The sequence below is a fragment of the Ursus americanus genome, chromosome 12 (assembly GCF_024610735.1).
Source record: "Ursus americanus isolate L20-20 chromosome 12, mUrsAme1.1.p, whole genome shotgun sequence".
In the NCBI taxonomy this organism is placed as follows: domain Eukaryota; kingdom Metazoa; phylum Chordata; class Mammalia; order Carnivora; family Ursidae; genus Ursus; species Ursus americanus.
Window position 1 is genome coordinate 51,637,399 of NC_142138.1, and position 21,554 is coordinate 51,658,952.

The 21,554-nt window shown below is 38.0% G+C and overlaps 1 long non-coding RNA gene across 1 annotated transcript; it reads left to right on the forward strand.

The window, feature by feature from the left end:
• The first annotated feature begins 216 nt into the window (after nucleotides 1-216).
• On the forward strand, nucleotides 217-10,485 carry LOC148109192 (uncharacterized). The gene is made up of 3 exons (XR_015726210.1): nucleotides 217-394; nucleotides 2,295-2,378; nucleotides 10,358-10,485. It is a non-coding gene; the product is annotated as an uncharacterized LOC148109192 (long non-coding RNA).
• The last annotated feature ends 11,069 nt before the right edge of the window (nucleotides 10,486-21,554 follow it).

The window sequence follows — 21,554 nt, forward strand, 5'->3', positions numbered from 1 at the left end:
GAAGAAAAAAGTTTATGTTGAGCTAAACAAGATTCTACCCAGAATCTATCTGTGCAGTCAATTTACATAGGGTGTGGTACACAGTCATATTTAAACCATTTTGTAAAAAAAGAAAAGTAATTCAAAGGAAAAGAAATAAGAACAATAATAGCAGACATCGAACACTTACTTTTTTTTTTTTTAAGATTTTTTAATTTATTTATTTGACAGAGATAGAGACAGCCAGCGAGAGAGGGAACACAAGCAGGGGGAGTGGGAGAGGAAGAAGCAGGCTCATAGCGGAGGAGCCTGATGTGGGACTCAATCCCATTATGCCGGGATCACGCCCTGAGCTGAAGGCAGACGCCTAACCGCTGTGCCACCCAGCTGCCCCCCGACACTTACTTTTTGCCAGGTACCGTTTTAAATACTTAGCATGTTTTAACTCACTCTCCTTATGGTAACTGTAAGGTATTATGGAAATAGCAAGCAAGAAGTAGCAACTGCCAAAAATACCAGTAATTTTAACAGAGAGATTAAATAACTTGCCTGAGTGGTAGGGGCAGAATTGAAATGGGCTCTGTGATTTCAATGGGAATGATGGATCCTTGAGTGGCAGACGTGGTCATGGTTTCCATTACCACCAGCAAAGGTAGAGTCATAATCAGAATTATACACTCTGTGAGCATATTTGGGGTTCCTCATTAGTTTGGGGGTCACTGGGATTGAAAGAGATAGGTAGCTTATTAAAATCTTACTTGAACTAGAAAACCAAAACCAAACAACAAAGAAATAAGTAAATACAGATTCTAGGTTTGTTAAAAAGGAGCTTGTCTTGGGCCACCATGATGGAGAGTCATGGAAATTCTTCAATTCCAAGAATTAAGTCAGTTTACAAAAGCAGATACTCTGGAAGAAAAAAAAAGGTAGGGGGAGGCATGGTATATTTGAGGAAAGGTTCTGTGAAATCATAAGACTTTCCTGAAATCTCCACCTAACTTTCCTGAAACTTGCTTTCATTCATGGGGTAACTGTGTCCAGTGCCTTGGACACTGACTTTAAGCCATACTAATCAATGCAAATTTCATTTAACTTACGTGTTTGGCCATTCAGAAGACAAATTGGTCTTGAAAAATGTGACATGATTTCATCAGCTTATTCAGCTACTAATTTTCAGTTGCTGTTTCAGATGTTATCTCTTTATCGGAACAAATTAAGACAGTCGGTGGCATCCACCGTATAGCGCTTGATTTTTATCTATTCCAATATGCAGTGTACAACAGAAGCAGTTTTCTTTTACCTTACAGGGAGAGCAAGACATTTTCCTCGTCTTGTCTCAGGGCCATGTTAACTCTTTAGATTCATGAAGAAAATGTAGTCTTCAGGCACTCTGATTTGCTCACCATTTCACGGGACATTATGAATTCTACTACACTGACGCTATCATGCTGAAAAGACAAGCAGTTCAGGGAGTAGCTGTCATTCTACTGCCTTGGGACAATTGGAATAAACTGCTACTTTCCCTGATATATGCTTAAACATGGCAAAAAGTAAATTCCATTAGTAAGTGGTTTTACATTCTTAACACTCCTTCGTCATCCTGTGCCAGCCACCTTTGACTGAAGAAGGCAAACATTCAAAGTAGATTCATCAACACTACTTGGCAATCACTGAAAGTGGACTGTTGCAGCACGGTAGCCCCACTTAGAGGAGATTCTGAAGACCTGGGGGAAGGGAAATCTTCCCAGTGTATAGTTGGCTGAACAGTATGCCTCCTGTACATTTTGTCTCGAAGAACAGATACTTGAGGTATGCAGTTGCAATGATTCATGGGGAGATGCTGATGCCTTGGCTGGGTAACCCAGGAACTTTGATCAGACAGGAGGGTTAGTGACAAAATATCTAGGAAAAAATATGTAGGTTATTCTTTCAGATTAGGTAGTGTGAGAATATTTGAATATCCAGCAAATACCTGCCATTATAGAAGAGACTGTTGATAATCAGCTATGCATGAAAGATCATTCCATCCATAGTCTTTTCTGAGCTAAACCAGTGTTTCCTCAATGAGATATTAAATAAAGTGGCTGTGGTGGCAGATCATGGCAGTATCCTCTATTTGACTAACATCACTGTGGAATGTTCGATTTTCTAGTAGCAAGAAAAATCTTTGATCATAGGAGCTAATTGTTAAATGTTTAGGAATTTTGTGTTAATGAATTTACCTCTGTTTCTTTGATTCTTTTACTATTTTACTATTTAATTTTATTATCTCTAATGGTGACGGTTGACTTCTCAATCTCATCTATTTGTTGCAGGCTATTAGGATGAGGTCGGTCGGCTCTGGAATTGGAGTTGATGCAGCAACCAGTGACTTGGGTAGTCCGCCTTTTGGGCAAAGAGTGAGTGCATTTTCATTTTTTAAAAAATAGGTGCATTATATTAGTATAAATATTTGTTGTGGTGGTTGTCAATGTTTGGAAGTTTAGGCATAGGAAAATGGGATATACTGATGCTAGGCAGAGGCTATAGTGAACATTTGTCTTGTTTATGGTCTTTCAGCACCTTCTGAATACCCTTCCTAAAATCTCTCACTTTATGATATATCAGTCTAAGGCAGAAGACAGAAATGCTTCCTCCTTTCCATTAGAGTGAAAATGCAGGCTGGGGAGAACCCACTTGGGAACCTAGTTCAGGAGAGAATGACATGAAGAGGTCACACACAGAGAATTAATTCTTGTGAGAATAATGGAGAGACAACAAACTTTCAGAAGTAACACACACATGCACACATACCCATATTCTGGGGGTACGGTTCCGGCTCTAGGTGGGCAGTACAAATACCAGGGCTGTGGTGGTGACAGTGGAAACTTTACCAGAACATTCTATAAGTAATTGGACTATTCTTTCTGGCTGTGTAGTCTGCAAAGCAGGTATCTCCAGGCTTCCCTGATATTTTACTAGTGACCTCATAGCCTTCAATATGTTCTATTACTATATCTTGGTTGGAATGGGTTCTGTTGTTTATAGCTAAAAATGATTCCTGATACATGGATATTTGAAATAACTAACGGGAGGAATGTAGACAATAAACTGGTCAGCTATCATAGAAGTGATTTTTTTTCAAATCACCTACTCAGTATTAAAAAGATTGAGAAATCTCACCAAAGTCCCAGCTGATGTAATTAGAATTGCTTCTTCCTTTCCAATAAAGTATATAAATTTGCCTCAGTTTAAAAAATCTCACACACTAAATCTTAAGTTACAAAATATATATATATGGAAGGATCATTCTTTCCGTTTACTGAAGGATTTACCATATTGAAGGATTTTATTATATATTTTACTTCACTGGCCAAGTCCCCATTTATTTACTACACTGTAATTTATTAAGAAATTCTGTCTTTAAAGGCTTCTTCAAGATCATATTTGCTACATAAATACAGATTTGCTTTTATTTAAGTATGAGAATTTAAATGCCTGCTTGCAAAGTTTGAAATCGCTAGTCCCAAGGCCTAACAAAGGATGCCAACCAGCACTTTCAAAACTGGAATGCTTTTTAAAAATATCAATATTATGAAAAATGTATACTCTTGAGAAATAAGTTTATTATGTAGGGTTCTTAAATGAAGACAAGAAAATACACATCTAACTAAAAAATTCAACAGCACAAAACAGTATGCCATTCAGTTCTTAAACCTTTTCGTGTTAACGTGACTAGCTACTGATTTTGCAGCGTCCCTATAATCCATTTTGTAGGGTTTTTTTTTAGTTGTAAATTTTAAAAACATTTATTTATTTAGGACTTATGAGACTATACAGATGGCTTTTATAGCAATAATAGTGCAATGACCATGTCTGCATTCGATTTGCGTATGTGTTGTGTGTGTGTTGCACTATATGGCAACATACTTATAAATACCCTTAAATCCCTTCTGGGTTCACAAGTTCACAGCGATGTTGAACACCTATTAGACATTTAAGAGTATCATAAAAAGACTATCTCTGGAGGGCTGTGTTTATGCTTGGAATAGATCTCCTCCCGGCAAGTTGATAGCCCATGAAAGGGATTTGATCTCACCCTTTGCGAGATGTTTCCTTTCCGATTAGAGATCCGATCTTACAGCTATAACATGGGTAGTTGTCTATTTAATTCTAGGAAGTGGCTTTATAAGAACTACAGGAGCTGGCCACTGATATTTAACATGATGATATAGATGCAGAGATTTCACAATTAAAAATTTAAAAATCAGCTTATCCTGCTACGCGGGAGAGCTGAAAAATATGCTAGAGGTCCATCTTTTAAAGCTTTCTGGAGAGGTACTAGATTTCCCATTACATAATAAGCTCTGTTGTTTAAGTTCTGTCTGCCAGGTAAAATGTTGAATCTTTTTACAGCCCTGGAAGATTCTTTTCTCACAAATGAGATCTTATAAAATATTGGCTCAGATATTTGTGGGCTGCATTTACAGGGTTTTACCATATTTGAACAGCAACAGCAAATGACTTGATATATTTCGATTATTAGTATTCCCAATACCACTCAAACCATTATAATCCTGACCCTAAAAACGCCTTTTCTCAGTTAATAATTTCCTAAATGGCTTTAATTAATTAGCTACCTCAAAATAACCAAAGGTTAGTGGAAAAGTTTCACGGAAGAGTTGAAGCACAAATGTTGGGTTTCAGTGGTGAGGAGAAATTGGAATTGAAGTTGTCAAAAGTGTTTAGTCTGATTTTGACGATAGCAAAAGCTGAACATGGAGATTAGTGCTTTTGCTTTCACGCTATTTGATCTGGTGAAAGAACAAGCTACTTCAAACCAAAAGGTTGCATATTTTCACCTACAATCTGCAGATATGGATGCAGCTATAGTAACTATTCACTCAAATTATCCTAGTAGGTTTATGTCATTTTATTTTGTTGCACCTCCCAAGATGTGCTTCATTTATATACTCTCTGATGTTTCCATGAATAAAATGTCGTAGGTTTTGGGGCGCCTGGGTGGCTCACTTGGTTAAGCATCTGTCTTCAGCTCGGGGTCATGATCCCAGGGTCCTGGGACTGAGTCCTGCATCCGATTCCCTGCTCAGTGGGAGGCCAGCTTCTCCCTCTCCCTCTGCCGCTCTGCCTGCTTGTGCTTTCTCTCTCTCTCTGTCAAATAAATAAAATCTTTAAAAAATTAAAAACAAATAAAATAAAATGTCCTAAGTTTTCTCTGATGGTACAAACTGCCTGTATATCTGCCTGAGACTCTGTTTCAGGGTTTTGGGGTCATCCCCACGTGGATGTCTGCTTGCAGGGGAAGGGTGTCAAAATTTCCAGGGCTGAAAGCTAGTCTGTCAGGCCTGTTGATCATGGCATTGTTCTACTGGTGTTACATCTTTCAGTGACCACCCTTCCTGCCCCACCCCTCTTTCCATAGAATTACCTGTATTTCCATATATCTGCTAAGTCCTACACATTTTACTTTACAATATAGATTTCCTATATGGTCTTTCCTCCTCATACATTCATATAATACTCCTTACTTCATTTCTCAATCTTCACAAATCTTTGATTCGTGTCACCCTTATGCTTAAAAATCTGAAAGGAATTACTGTTACCTACTGGATGAAGTTCAGACTCAGCAAACCAGGTTCTCCATGACCTGGTGTGTTAACCACTCTACCCTTAACTGCTTGTACTTTCCCTGTAGATATTATAATATCACATGCCTTGGGACCTATGCTTTGCTTCACCTTAAAATCTTCTATTGTACTTCTCAAATTCCTATCCATCTCTTTAAGATATAGCTCAGGTGATATAACTTCCAGCATGTACCAAAGTAAATTAAACTTGTTTTTATTTCTTGCCTGTCTCTAATCTGTTCAGCTGGCTCTCCTTTTTGTTCTATGTGCTACTGGTTGTTGATTGGTCTCTTTGTGATGACTCTGCCTATCTATCTATCTATCTATCTATCTATCTATCTATCTATCTATCATCTATCTATATTTATATCTGTATCCCCTACTATGTATATCTCCTACTCCTTCATCCCTGTTAATGGCTTCAGTACAATTAGACATTCCTAGAACCAGATGATGAATATTGGGACAGTATCGATTTTGAAATGCTTTCTTTAATGGAAGGTAGAAGTCAAGAGTTCCTTAAAGTAGCCCATCTTGTGTTTAATTGTTTATGATCTTGTCCTGTCAGGATCTCGCCAGGCAGCCCAAGGCAATCTACCTAGGATGAAATCATATATAGGGAGGATTTGCAGAAAGGCTTTTAAAATTAGGAAGCTTCTGTCCTTGACGTAGGAGTCATGTTATATTAGCTTCCGGTACTATGAAAATAAAGACCTAACAACTGACATAAAATGTTCAGTTTTTAAATATTTGTCAGCCTGAGTCCCCAGTGAAATCAGACCCTGGTTTGAATGAAAGAGGGCTTCTGATTTTGAAACAGTCACTATACATATCACATTCGTTGTCAGCCACACATAACTCCCTCTCAGTCTGCAATTTAATGACTAAAATTTTGCAAAAACTGTACAATAAACTCAGATTTTAAAAGTTTAATATGTGACTTTTTCTTCCCCAATCACCTCCATTGCACTAATTTGCCTAAATGGTATTAAGCACTCAAAGACATTTGACCCAAGTCTTGGGTAATTAGTTCAACAGCTATCCATAGTGAGCTGATGAATTTTGCATGCATGCAGTGGTTTGTAAATTTAAGCAATCTTTAACTGAATGGCTATTTCAATTCCTAAAGTGATTAGTGAAATAAAGGCTATCCCAATGTTGCACATTCAAAATGTAACACTCTAGAAGGATAGTAATAATGCAGGTTTATACAATGAATTCAAATCAGTGTTTTACATTGGAGAATGACTTTTCTAAGGGCACAGTTTGCATCACTAGGATTGCGGAATATTTTGATTTCTGGAATCAAGACGCTAATCCCAGGTGATAACTCTTCTGAACTTGTATTGTCTTGCAACAGCTTTATTTCATAGAAGTAAATTCCCTTGGTATAAACAGTTCTGTGTGTAATTTTGATTTGTAAGCAAGTCCTTTTTTTTTTTTTTTTCCTTTTTAAACAAGATTTTCCCGAGCTGGTGAAGTTTTCTTAATCCTTAAGAATTCTGAAACAAATATCCAATTTAATATGAGGGAGACCGGGTATGCATCACTTTGATTTTAGCCTATCTACTCGTGGACTTTGTTACAACTATTCTTTTCTCTCCTAACTCCTTCTCTTTTGAATTATTTCAATCAGCCTATGAGCACACTCTTTCATGTCCCATCTTAAAAAACAAAAATTTAATAGACAGACAAAATAGTATCGTCGACTCCATATCATCTTTGGTTTGGTACCCATCTATCTGTTCCTTTTTACACCAAAATTCTTCAAAATTGTTATGATTGTCTCTATAAACACTCCTATTTTCTTCTCAACCCTCTTGCTATGCATAGTAACTTAACTGCATTGTGGGCTCTAATTAATAGCTTCCCTGTATCCATGTCCTTTGGTCTCTAACTTCCTTGTCTTCACCTACTCTGATTCTGGGATGGACTTGGACTTGCTTTTGCCAAAAGGATGTGGGGGAGGTAATGGAGTGCCAATTTTCAGTCAAGTTTTCAGGATACCTTGTGCCTTTCTGCCCTTTTTCCTGGAACCCTGCCACCATTCTAAAAACAAGCCAGGACTGTCCTTTGGGAGGTTGAGAGACTGCAAAGAAGTGATGAGTCATTATTCCAGTTGAGGCTATTCTAGAGCAACTAACCCCTAGGATACCCACTGGTTAATTATAGTTACATGAGCTAATCTAGACGAGATAAGCTGAGACTGGTTCAGATTAACAGAACCATCCAGTCGATCCATAAACCTGTGAGAAATAATAGTTGTTCTCTTAAGCCATTGAGTTCTGTGGTGGTTGTTACATAGCAATAGCTAGATAACATATTCTACTAAATTGAGTTTTCATTGCCACCAAACTTCTGAAATGTTCCTATCAGGTCGCCAGGGCCCTGTAATTCACCACATCACAGCTTTAATTATCTGTCCTCATCTTTCTTGACCTCACAGCAACCATTAACAAAATGCTCCTTTTTGAAATCATTCTCTAGGCCTTCATGATACCATATTTACTTGGTTTCTTGCTCCCTCACTGATGTTCTTTCTCAATTTCTCCTGCTTCTCCTTCTCCTCTACATATCCTTAAATGCTAGGGACCACAGGAGTCTCTCTCTCTCTGTGTACCCCTTTTCCTTTTACTGTTTTCCCTGGATTCAAATACTGTCTATATGATGATAACTCCCAAATATCAATCCCCTTTCCTATATCTTTCTTTTTTTTTTTTTTTAAGATTTTATTTATTTATTTAACAGAGATAGAGACAGCCAGCAAGAGAGGGAACACAAGCAGGGGGAGTGGGAGAGGAAGAAGCAGGCTCTCAGCGGAGGAGCCTGATGTGGGGCTTGATCCCATAACGCTGGGATCACGCCCTGAGCTGAAGGCAGATGCTTAACGACTGCACCACCCAGGCGCCCCTCCTATATCTTTCCTCTGAATTCTAGAATTGTGTATCTAGAAGCTTATTTAGTATCTTCACTCAGATATGCAATAGGCATTACAAATTTAACATGGTAAAAGATAACTCTATTTTTGTCTCTTCCAATTCTTTTTTGGTTTCTTTCTGTACCTTATCTTTATCATCTCCCAAGCCAAAATCCAATTTACAAGTGTGTTGCTAGCTCTACTTCCAAAATGCATCATGAATGTGGCCATGTCACAAGCTCCTATAACTCTAGTCTGACCCACTGTCATGTCTTATTTGCCCAACCGTAGTTGCCTCTTAAATGATTTTCCTGCTTTCATTCTTTCCTCATATGGTCAATTTTCTTCACAGTAACTAGAACAGTTTTTTAAAAGTTTAAATCTAATTGTGTCATTATCTTGCTTATACCTCCCAATGCTTTCTATGCCAATTCAAAGAAAGTCCAAACTTCTTACCTAATTTTCCAAGACCTTCTGTCATCCCTAGCCTCATCTCTAGCTATTCTCATTCTTTGTCACTATTTTCCAGCCACTCTGGTTTTCCTTTTGTTCCTCAAGTACTCCAAGATTAACTCTGTCTCTGAGGCTTTGTACTTGCTGTTCCCACTGCCTGAAATTTTCTTTACTAGATCTTTCATAGTTGGTATTTTTTCATCATTCTAGTCTTAGAAAAAAATATCATATTTTCGGAGAGGGCTTTTGTGGCCATCCTAGCTAAAATAGCTTTCTTTTACAGCCCTCAATTCATTCCCTAGCCTACCACCCTGTTTTATTTATCTTCTTTATGGCACTTATCTAACTTCTAATTCTTACCTAAATTTAGTTTATTTATTCATGTTTTACGTAGTTATTGTTGGTCTTTCGCCTTGTGAACTGCTGTTATACTTTATGACCAGAACAGTGTTTGGCTCTGAGTGGGTGTTCAGTAAGGATATAATGACAGAATGAATGCATCTGAAGTGGAGCACTACTGATACATATGTCAAAATATTGGATCTTGATCTTATTTCAAAAATATAATGACAAGAACCAATCTATTTCTAAATCCTTACATTCTCTAAATGTGTGAAAATAAGGTATTGCAGTGGATTAAACCTGGAAAATCTCTTTATTAATGGCATTGATCTAGTCACTGACATAGCTTTTGTATTAGCCAGCAGAAAGCTACTGATGTGAAGACACATGTGTCCATTGCCCTGGCAGCTGGCCTTTCACTAAATTGATTTTCCAAATGCCATGCTCCGAGTTAGACTGATTTGCAACATAGAAAGTTTAATTGTGTCTATGAATGGGCTACACTCTCAGGTTTGCATATCTATGATGTACCAAGGAAATGCCAAATAGAATCAATGGTTTTGTTTCAGAAAGAAAATATGTTTTCAAATGAGAAATGTTCCATTTATAGAATATTAAAGATGTATCCTTTAAGATTTAGCTTAAGCATTATCTTCCCTGCAGGAATTCCTTGGTCTTCTAGAAAATGCCAGTCACAACTTCTTAGGCACCTAGTGCCTGAGTGCACTGACCACACTGAAATTTTGATGGATGATTTAGAAGCCTGCTTTTCACTCCACCAAACCTTGAGATCCTCCAAACAGATCCCATGCCTCCTCCATTTTTCTTCTTTTTGAAAGCAGATCCTGATTTTGTCATCTTTAGTCAGTTTGTAAAACTGAGCCAGCTCAAGCAACTGTCTATTGAATTGACTGGAATAAATATATATTGGGTTGAATTACTATTTAATTGTTTCATATGAATATCTAAGTTTACCTTAAGAATATAAAACGCGGGATGGTAGAAACCATGTATTATTGTTCTCTTGTATTCCTCCTAGAGCATACTACACTACTCTGCATGTTCTCTTCACTGGATGTGGGTTCCATTCAGACTCTTAACTACCACTGCTGGATTAGGAGAATTGGTTGTCAACTTCCATTTATGGTTCTGCATGAATCTCTGTCTAGTCTCCTTTCCTGGTGAGCTAACTGAATAATACAAAAACCTCAGGAACTGTCAAGAGCCAGAATAATTTATAGTTGTGTGACATTGGGCTTTTTATTTCATCTCTGTGTTCCTCAATTTTTTATAGGTACCCAACTCACAAAATTGTTAGGAGGATCACATGAATAAGTATATAAAACATATATGAAATGTTCTAAATGTCTGGTTCATATTAGATGATAAGTAGTTTTTAATTATTATTGTTATTATTATGCTTTTCTAAGGCCTATACCAGAGCTCAGTCTAAGCAGTTATATCTTTACCTCCTATTTTTCATTTTGATTTGATCACCAGGTCTGGGCCTCCAAAGTCAGATTGAGCCAACAGATCAAACTGGGGAGAGTGTGTTCCTTAATCTGTATCAGGTTAATGAAAAGATTTCTTTACTCTTCCCACTGATGATGCTACATTCAATCCTGAGAAAGGGATAAGTGGTACATTTCAAGGTGAAAACATTGTGTGTCCTTTCTTCTTTTTTGATTTTATGCATCACAGTATAAGTTGGTGTGGGAGAGAGCTAGCTGTAGTGAGGTTAAAGTCAGCATGTGGTCAATACACAGGAATACTTGCTGAGGGAAATAAACTTTCTTTGTGTTGATGTTTTCTTTTACAGAAAGAAGCCTAGTGGAATGAGCTGGCTCTTCAGGAATAAGTCAGTAGAAAAAAGGTACAACTTATGAGGAAAGCAAGTAATGGATTGGGAGCCAAGGGTGTGTATCTCCAAAATATGAATGAACTAAACTAATGGCTATAAAAAACCAAAGAAGTCAGTTCTTATCACAGAAGACTAGACTAGGAAAGGCAAAAGGAATTACAAGCAATCTGAGACTGTTTAACAAAATCTACCCAGATTTTAGGGCACACCACTTTAGAGTCTGAGTTTATAACTTTATGATTATTTTAGTCCCTGCTGAGGAAGTAGGGAGTACAACTCCTTCTTTTTTAATTTTATTGGTTTATCAGAAAACTTCTATAGATCAGAGTTTACAATCCATCGATTATTCAGTTCTTGATAGAACCAATAGATTCAATGTATTTATCTCAATCATGGAAAAAATAATATATAATTATTTTCCTCAGGAAGACGATAATTATGGTGTTAGAAGTCATAAAAAGCACAAAAGTGAACTACAGCTTTCCCCTCCATCTTTCTGTTAAATATTTAAAACTAAAGCTCTGTATTCGATGAATAAGTGATCTGACTTACATACTGAAATTATTACACTATAAACCATGTGATAAAGGCTACATTTCAATGGAATTCTCCAAATTTCATTGAACATGGTGTCAGTTACAGTTGACTCCCACTTCTTCATGATGCCATATTACTATTAATAATTATGGCTATGGGGCACCTGGGTGGCTCAGTCAGTTAAGCAACCGACTTTTGGTTTCAGCTCGAGTCCTGATCTCCAGGTCATAAGATCCATCCCTGTCGGGCTCCATGCTTAGCATTAAGTCTGCTTGGGACTCTCTTTTCCTCTCCTTCTGCCCTCCCCCCCACCCCTGCACTCTTTCACACACTCCCTCTCTCTCTCTCTCAAATAAATAAATAAATCTTAAAAAAATAATTATGGCTATTTATACACCTATAAAGCTATACTCATATTTGGCTGATGGGCAAGTCAGTCTCTAACTTGCAAATTAAGTTCTCCAACATGACAGTGTTTTCAGAACTCCCACTGTACTCACTGCTCATTTCAAGCACCTGGTACATCTATTTTTCTTTCCTCCTTAGAATGCTATGCTCTTTTGTTATTTTTAATCTTCCTATTGTAACAATTTTGATACTTCAGACCTTTTCAGAGATAAAGAAGATATCAATTGATCATAAATAAATACATAAAGAATATATATAAATCAGAGCATTATTATAGCCATGAGAATTAAGCAACTCTCATTAAACACTGTGTGCCTGGAATATTTGAAATACCGTCTCGGCTTTAATTAAACTTTTAGAAAGAATTTGGATACTTTTTTGGAAATTTCTTATCATTAATAAATCTGAAAACGTTGAGAGTATTACAAGTTTTTCTTCCTATCATATTTAAGAATCTAAAAGAGAAGCATGCAGTCAGAAAAAAACATTTTGTTAGAATCTTTAGACAAAATGTTAAGGCAAGAGAAAGAAATAAAAAAGGTTGGGAAGTGTGTTAGTTTTCTGTGATAGCTTTAACAAATTACCACAAATTTAGTAGCTTAAAACAATGATAACTTATTATCTTATAGTTCTGGAGATCAGAAGTACAAAATCAATCTTACTGGTCTAAAGTTAAGGTGTTGGCAGGCTAGATCTTTCTTGAGGGAGTGTGTGAAAGAGTGCGGGGGTGGGGGTGAGGGCAGAAGGAGAGGAAGAGAGAGTCCCAATATGTGCATTACCCCAAGATGCTTCTGGGGGGGGGGATCTGTTTCCTTGTCTTTCTCAGCTTCTAGACACCTGCATTTCTTTTTTTTTTTTAATTTTTTATTATGTTATGTTAGTCACTATACAGTACATTCTTAGTTTTTGATGTAGTGTTTCATGATTCATTGTTTGTGTATAACACCCAGTGCTCCATGCAATATATGCCCTCCTTAATACACATCACCGGCCCATCCCAATCCCCCACCCCCCACCCCTCTAAAGCCCTCGGTTTGTTTCCCACAGTCCATAGTCTCTTGTGGTTCATTCTCCCTTCTGTTTACCCCCCCTTCATTCTTCCCTTTCTTCTCCTACCGATCTTCCTGCTTCCGATCTTATGTTCCATAAATGAGTGAAATCATATGATAATTGTCTTTCTCTGCTTGGCTTATTTCACTTAGCATAATCTCCTCCAGTCTCGTCCATGTTGCTGCAAATGTTGGGTAATCGTTCTTTCTGATGGCTGAGTAATATTCCATTGTATATATGAACCACATCTTCTTTATCCATTCATCTGTTGAGGGGCATCTCGGCTCCTTCCACAATTTAGCTATTGTGGACAATGCTGCTATGAACATTGGGGTGCATATGGCCTTTCTCTTCACTACGTCTGTATCTTTTAGAGACCTACATTTCTTTGCTCATGACCCCTCCCTGACATCACTACAAAATCTTGCTTTCTTTGTTACATCTACTACCATAATACAATCTCTCTCTGCCATATTGATCAGGACACTGATGATTATTTGAGCTCACCAGGATAATCTCTCCATCTCAAGGTCTTTCATTTAATTGCATCTGCAAAGTCCCTCTTACAATACAAGGTAGCATATTAACAGGTTCTGGGGATTTGGATGTTGACATCTCTGGGGGGCACTTTACTCAGCGTATCATAGAAAAAACATGCACAAGTAATTATATAGATGATATGATTGTCAATATGGAAGCCTTAAGTAATTCCTGGAAAATTTATTAGGATTAATAAGAGTATTTAGCTAGGTGGCTGGACATAAAACCCATTTTAAAAATGTAATTGAATTTTTATATATCAGGATGAAAGAGAAAATGTAATGAAAAGATATGAGAGAAGGATGATGTAGATCATTAGAAACAAGTGATGCTGGGACAAATGATTAATACATGAGAAAAAAAAATCCATCCTGACCTTACTTCCTACTCCAACATCAATTCTAGATTGATGAAATACTTCAATGTAAAAGAGAAAACTAGAAAAACTTTAGGAAAAAAACAGAGTATTTTAATTAATTAATTAAAAATAGACTATTTAAAAAATCAAAATAAAAACTAGACTGTTTTAATTAATGATCATTCAAAAAAAGATAGTAATATGATTACATTAACAGTTCCCCTGACATCAAAAAACCTATGAAGAAAGTGAGGGGTACCTGGGTGGCTCACTTGGTTAAGTGACCAACTCTTGATTTTGGCTCAGGTCATGATCTCAGGGTCATGAGATTGAGCTCTGTGCTAAGAATGGAGCCTACTTAAGATTCTCTCTCTCTCCCTCTCCCTCTGCCATTGCCCGCTCCTCTCTTACTCTGTCTCTAAAAAACCTCCCCCAAACAAAAAAATCCCACATCTCATAAAAAAAAAAAAATGAAAAGACTAAGCCAGAATCTGGGAGTATTTATTTTCAACACATATGACAGATAAAAGATTAGAATAAAGAATATGAAAAAAGCTCCTGCAAATCATTAAAGAAATAACAAACGACTCAATAGAGAACTGGACAAAGAATGTGAACAGACATTTTCAGAAAGGAAGAATAAAAATGGTCAATAAGCTTTTGAAAAGTTCATCGTCATTATGCAAATTATGACTTCATCAAGGAACTGTTTAGAACCATTTAACTGGAAGAATTAAGAAGTCTGAAAATGCCAGCCTGGATAGGAATGTGGAGCAATGAGAAGACTCACACATTGTTAGTAGAAGTATAAAGTAGAATCACAAATTTGGATACAATTTAGTATTTTCTTGAAAGTTGAAGATGCATACAACCTATGATGATCCAGAAATCATCTTCCTAGGTGTATGACCTCGAGAAACTCTTGCCTCATGTCCCAAGAGGCTTAAGCAAGAATATTCATAGCAGTATTGTTAACTGATTATAAGATCAAAAAGTGGAAACAGTCCAAATGTCCAACAAGGAGATACAATTAAATAGTGTAGTATACTTTACCATGGAATATTATTGAGCAGTGAGAATGAATGACACATGGAACAAATGGATGAATCATTCAAACATATTGTTGAAGATAAAAAGAAATCACAAAGCTATATCCAGTATAATTTTAATAAAACTCCAGAATAAGAAATCTAAAATATATAGTAAGTGTACGCATGTGTGATGAAAACTAGTTTTTAAACAGCAGTGAAGAGATCAATGCAATATTCACAGCAGTGAATCAGTATGGATGGGCAGGTAATTTGGTTTGTGAAGAAGCCAACAGTTTAAATGTATGTTCTAGTTGATTTTTTTCTATTAATATGCTTCAGTATTTACATATATATTATTTACTTTTGCACATATGAAATAGTATATAGTGGATATACACATACACTTACACACAGAGAAAAAGAAAAGTATGCATTATAGCAGTCCATATCGGGTTCTGGACCTACCAGCTGGAATAAAAACAAAGGCATATTCAGGCTCTTTGGCACATGTCTGAGACACAAGGGAATAAATAGTTATAGGATATCAAGTTTAAAAATAAATATGTGCATTACCCCAAGACATCATCCTAGTGTGCTTGCTCTATTTCAATGCATTGATTAGCAAATGAGTATTAAGGATAGTTATATTCAACATATCAGATTTCTAATTTTTTAAAAAGATTTTTAAAATTTTATTTATTTGAGAGAGAGAGAGCATGAGAAAGCACAAGCAGGGGGAGGGGCAGGAGGGGAGGGAGGAGCAGGGAGCCCGATATGGGGCTCCATGTGGGGCAACACGTGCGGCTGGATCCCGGGACCCTGGAATCATGACCTGAACGGCAGGCAGACGCTTACGCTTAAGGGCTCAGCCACCCAGGCGCCCCTGATTTCTAATTCTTGAACTTGTGTTCTGTATTATGTTTCTTTCCAGTGAATAGAATTGCCATCCCGTCCTTACATATTCCAGAGGAATAATTTGATGACAAGGATTCCTGCGGCTCTGTAAAATCAAAATAATTCCTGCCCTTCCAAAAGTACAGACTTTGAAACAAGTGGTTTTCCTTTATACAGCAGGGCATTGCTGGCTCCCTCTAGTGGCCAGGAGGTACCAATGGCAGCGTTGTGGTCTCCAATCTTCTCTCTTACACAATTAACATCCTAAATGCTACCCAGCTGAACAATTTTAGACTCAGTATCCCAGCTTGATTTTTGACATTCTTTCTCAGATTGATTTTAATATTTTCTTTCTGGCCCAGTGCACAATCTTCTTTCATCCACAAGTGGTAGGTCCACTTAGTTCGTTCTATACCCGAGCTCTCTACCAGGGTAGGGGCTACCATGGATATATTTGGAGGAAATGGGATACCTACACCATATTACTAATTAGTCACTGTCATACGTTTCCTGGAATTTAAAGTTTTTGTTTTTGTTTTCACTAGTAGCAGTTTTAATCACCTGAACCTAAATATATATATATATATATATATATATATATATATATATATATATATATATATATATATATATATATATATACTTTTGTCTGGTACTGGGAAAATGTCCAACGCCGGGTGCCGTAGTTAATGCACGTTTATCAAGTTGTTAAACTCTATACAAATCTGAGGAAAAACAGTATGATGTTTTTATACATGGTAAACCGCGGGACTGAGAAAGAAGGGCCAGAGAAGTCCTCAAAATGGGCCGGGTCACAGCTGGATTGTGAATGGATCTGGAGAGCCAGGTTAGTGACGACGGGAATGGGGCGAGGCCCAGCCACTGCCCCTCTGCAGCCAGAGTTGCCAGGCTGCTAGGTCTGAGCAGGGAGTGATGTTCCCTCCGGATCCCCCAAATTCTGCACCCCGGTGCAGCCTTGCGCCTGGGCATGCTGGAGAAACCCTCTCGCAGCGCCATCTTCCCTCCTCCCGCGCCCAGACTGCCAGGCGTTCTCTAGCCCGCCCCGGGAGCGGAAGTACCACCCCTACCCCAGCACTCACTGTTGAACAGAGGCGGGAGAGATCCATCTTCCCGCCACTACCACCGCCATGGGCACACCAGCCCGGCGACACGCACCTTGATGGGCCTGCTGACCTTGGGGCTGAGGCACTGGCCATGCATCTCCTTTGTGGCTCTGCAGGTTTGCGAGCTGCGGGCAAGCCTGACCAAGGCCGTGCAGTTGGACTTGTTGCTGTGCATGGCCCACACAAGGGCCAGAAGCTCTCCCTCGGCATCGACTGGGGCCTGCGTTTGCTCATCACTGGGAAGATGCGGCTGCTGGGCAGGTAGTCCAGGGTGTCCATGCCCGGGCGGAGGGTCTGCAGCTCACAAAGCCGCCTGCGGGGCGGCCAGGCCCAGGTCGCCTTTGGTTCTCCTAGCTTCCGCCGCGTCCGCCACCGCCGCTGCAGAACCCCCAGCTGCTACGGATCTTCCTTGACTTTAAAGCTCACAAATTTACATGTAAGTTTTTGTTTTTTGTTTTTTTTTTTTAAATGTATGTACATCATTTGTCTAAGCATGTGGGAGAGAGGTTTGGTGGCAGAGGGCCTATTGCAACACACTGTCTAGGTTGCAGCTTACGGTGCTTCTGCCTTATATACATGCACGCAGTCTCAGGAGATTGGTATCAGTGTTTTTACTCTAGGTAAGGAAAGTAAGGCTAGAGCAGTGAACGGTTTGACTGAAGTCAGCTGGCGAAAGAGTTGCAGAGCTAGAATGAGAATTCAGGTCTTTGGATGTTTAATCCAGTGCTCTTCTGACTATCATCCGTCCATAGTCCATGAGTGAGAGCAGCCCTAGAACTGGGGATGGCTCTCCCCTGCGTACCAGAAAGGTGCTGTGGGGAGCATCTCGGACAGACGGCCCTCGTTAAATGACAGATTGGCTCTTTTTTCAGTATGTAGTTCCTTGATTCGACTAAATACTTTTCACGATTCACTGGAAAACTGTCATTTGGGTGGGGACCTTATGGAACCCTTTTCCTTCCATTCCCAGCCAGGCTTGCTGTTGTGCTGTGAGCCTAACGTCCTTTATGTTTCTTGTTTGGTGGGATTATGTGAAGTCTTTCTAGACCCTAGAGATCCTGGACTGCTTTAGTTATTTTAGAAAATGATAGTGGGGTTGTAGATTGCTAAAATACAACTTTAAATTTATTTCCCCCTTAGATTAGATATGGATATAAGCATGTTCCGGGAAGAAAATCTAATGGGAAAAAATAGCAACTTCTAAGGTTTTTGGGGGTATTCCACTCTTTTAATTTTACCAATATGCTCCACTCACTCCACTGTTCCTAGTTAGCTTTGCCACCCGCATGCCTCTGTCTGGTGTCTAGAAGGGAGCTTTAAATTCCTGTGTGTATTCATACTTCAGGGAAGAAAAAATGCTTTTTATCTGGGATAAACTACAAGCTTATTTCCCTTGGCTTATCTTATTAATATTTGATGGCATTTATTTTCAAAGTGACTTTGCACAGTTGCCCTGGGGTGTTTGCACAAAGAAGACTTTCTAATGCAAATCTGACTGGATTGAAAGTTTAAAAAAATTTGGCCCAAATGAGACCGCCCTCGAAGTCCAATCTTAGCCATCAAAGCCGCTATTCATTTATTCATTCATTGATTTGTTTGTTAATTAAGTGTAAGCAGTAATTTATTAAACAAATATTTTGCGAATACTTTGTGGTGGTTATTAGTACTGGTCTAGGAGCTTAGTGTGTAGTAGGGAAGGTGAGATATTGTGAGAAAAGCCACAGCCTCAAAATTTAAAAAGATTTTGCTCTTGATAATTCATTGCAAGAAGGAAGGAGGATATCCACTAGCCTGGCTTTGGGAAACTCCATACCCTATTTCTTAAATGCATCAAAATTAGTCTTCCTTTTACACTTGAGTATAAAAGGCTTTCTTTCATATTTGTCTTGTGGTCTGCAGGAAGGGAGGTTTTTCATGCTCTTTGGTAGGGGAGATGAGATGTGATGAATGGTCAGTAGCAGAGGGAAAGTGGATTCTATCATTACTTAGTGAGCTTTAGGCTATTTAAAAGGAATACCACTGAAACTCTGAATTTGAAATACAGCATTTGAAATACCATACTGGTCACAATTGTTGTCTAGTGAAACATTAAGGATGTCTTAAAGGGCAATAGTTTTGTTCAAGAGAGTAAAATATTCAAAATCTACAAAGGGATTTTAGTGTTTGCCCAGGGGAGTACAACATTGAGATTCTTTTTGTTAGTTGAGATGTTCACTGTTACAAAATGGGACATGAAGTCCCATTAATGATGGAGGGACTGATTTCCTTGCCAGTGTGACCCAGCAACTACAGTGCTAAGACAAGAGTGAGGAACAAATGTGAAAGTTGTGAGAATGTAACGCTCTGTAAGGACTGAAAGAGGCAGCCGACGAGGTTTGTGGAGGACCCCTGGCTTAATTGTACTGGAAGAATGGTAAACTATGAAAAAAGGAAGATGGGGGAGACATTTCTCTGAGAGGAAGTGATTTATATACTGAAAAATGTTTATTGAGCCATTATGGTGAGGGGGAAAATGTGTTAAATGATGGAGAGGGTGTAAAGAAGAGTAAGCTTACAATTCGAGAAGGTATAATTCCTGTACTCAAAAATGAGAGGTAAGAATTAAAGATCATATTAAGTGATACAGAGAGAAGGTCTAAAGGAATTCATAAGGAGATTTCTGTATAAGATTGGGTAATGTTGTCAATTTAAAGACCTGAAATATTCAAACTCCCATTGTCATCTTCACCCTAATAATGTACCTCTTTTAAAGGTGGTTATTTTTCCTGCAAAGGAAATTTGATCATATCATAAATCACATTCTTAATTATATTGGTTGGCTCAGTCATTTCTACTTTATGAATTAAGTATCCTGAAAATGAGAGTAAATTTAACAATTTAGTTTAACTTGGAGATTTGGTAAGTTCACCATGTTAATTAGAGTCACATTCTTCAAGTTTCATTATCAGATGCAGTTATGAGGTTCCTTGATTCTTCTTTTCCTTTACCCACCTCTTAAAAATCCTCGTCTCTACTTCCAAAAGGACCCTGCGCTATTGTTCCACTTCTCTTCGTTTCAACCCCTTAGCTCAAGCCACCATCATGTCTCCCCTGGACTGTCATAATAGCTTCCTACTGATGTTCGCAATCCTAATCTTGAGACCTGCAGTTCACCCTGCCACCAGAGCCACTGACCTTTCTGAAAGGGAAGTTAGATGGCGTCATTCCCCTGTATGAAATTTCTTAATGGTTTCGCCAACTAATCCGTGCCCACAGAGCCATCTGACCTTATCACCTGCTATAATCCATCTGGCTCCCCACACTCCAGCCATGATAGATATCCATCTACTTTTCTTAAATTTCAAATATACCACCTCTTCAGAGCATTTACACATCAGTTCCTTCTGCTTAGAATGCTGGTCTCACAGGTTTTCATATGTCTAGTAACTTTCATTCAGATCTCAGTTAAAGCATCATCTCCCCAGAGTGGATTTCCTGAACTGGCCATTTTCTAATGCAGTACCTTTTGAATTTTATGCCTATTTTGTTATCTCTATCTGAAATTATCTCATTAATTTATTTACTTGATTATCTCTGTCTCCAACTATAATATCAGGGTTATAATAATATCACAGTTCTTTCTGCCTTCATGGTTTTAACCTCTAGCACCTAGAACAATACTTCCATCCTGGTGAATACTCCATAAACATTTATCAGGTGAATGTTGAATTAACAGTTGAGGTTTTTTTTTTCTTTCTTTCTTTTTTCTTATTTGTCTTCTATACTGTGAGGAATAATTTACAGTTGTGGCTTGATTCTCAAAGGCTGATGAGGAGAATTAGTTTCACCAGAATTACAGTGTAAGGCACATTTTTTTTTTAAGATTTTATTTTTAAGTAATCCCTACACCTAACATGGGACTTGAACTTATAACCTCAAGATCAAGAGTTACATGCTCTACCAACTGAGCTAGCCAGGCGCCCCTTAAGACACTTTTAAGCTCACTAAAGAATAGGTTTTTTTTGTGGCCTTATGGGAATCTGAGCTTATGATTCTGAAACTTAATAACCATCGATGAAACTCAGAAGTTGATGGCAAATTTAAAATAGCCTTCCAAAGCCATCAGAAAAAAGGAAATGAAAGAGGGAGTTACTAATAAATTATAAATGTTTCTAATACTGCATCAAAATCTTAAATCACAAAAATGGAACAATAAACATCTAGCCTTTTAGAATCTTCTATATTATGCAGGGTATGTGGTATATATGAACTTAATAGTATCTATTTTTTTTCCTAAAGTAATATTATTAGGCTTAATGTGAGAGCGATTGGGAATTGAAAGTGCACTGTGAGCAAAATTTTTCTGCTTATTCCAATGAAAATTTTGAATTTTATTTACATTGATAATGAATATTTTATTTAAATCTATAATGATTACTTGTTTGATCACCCCC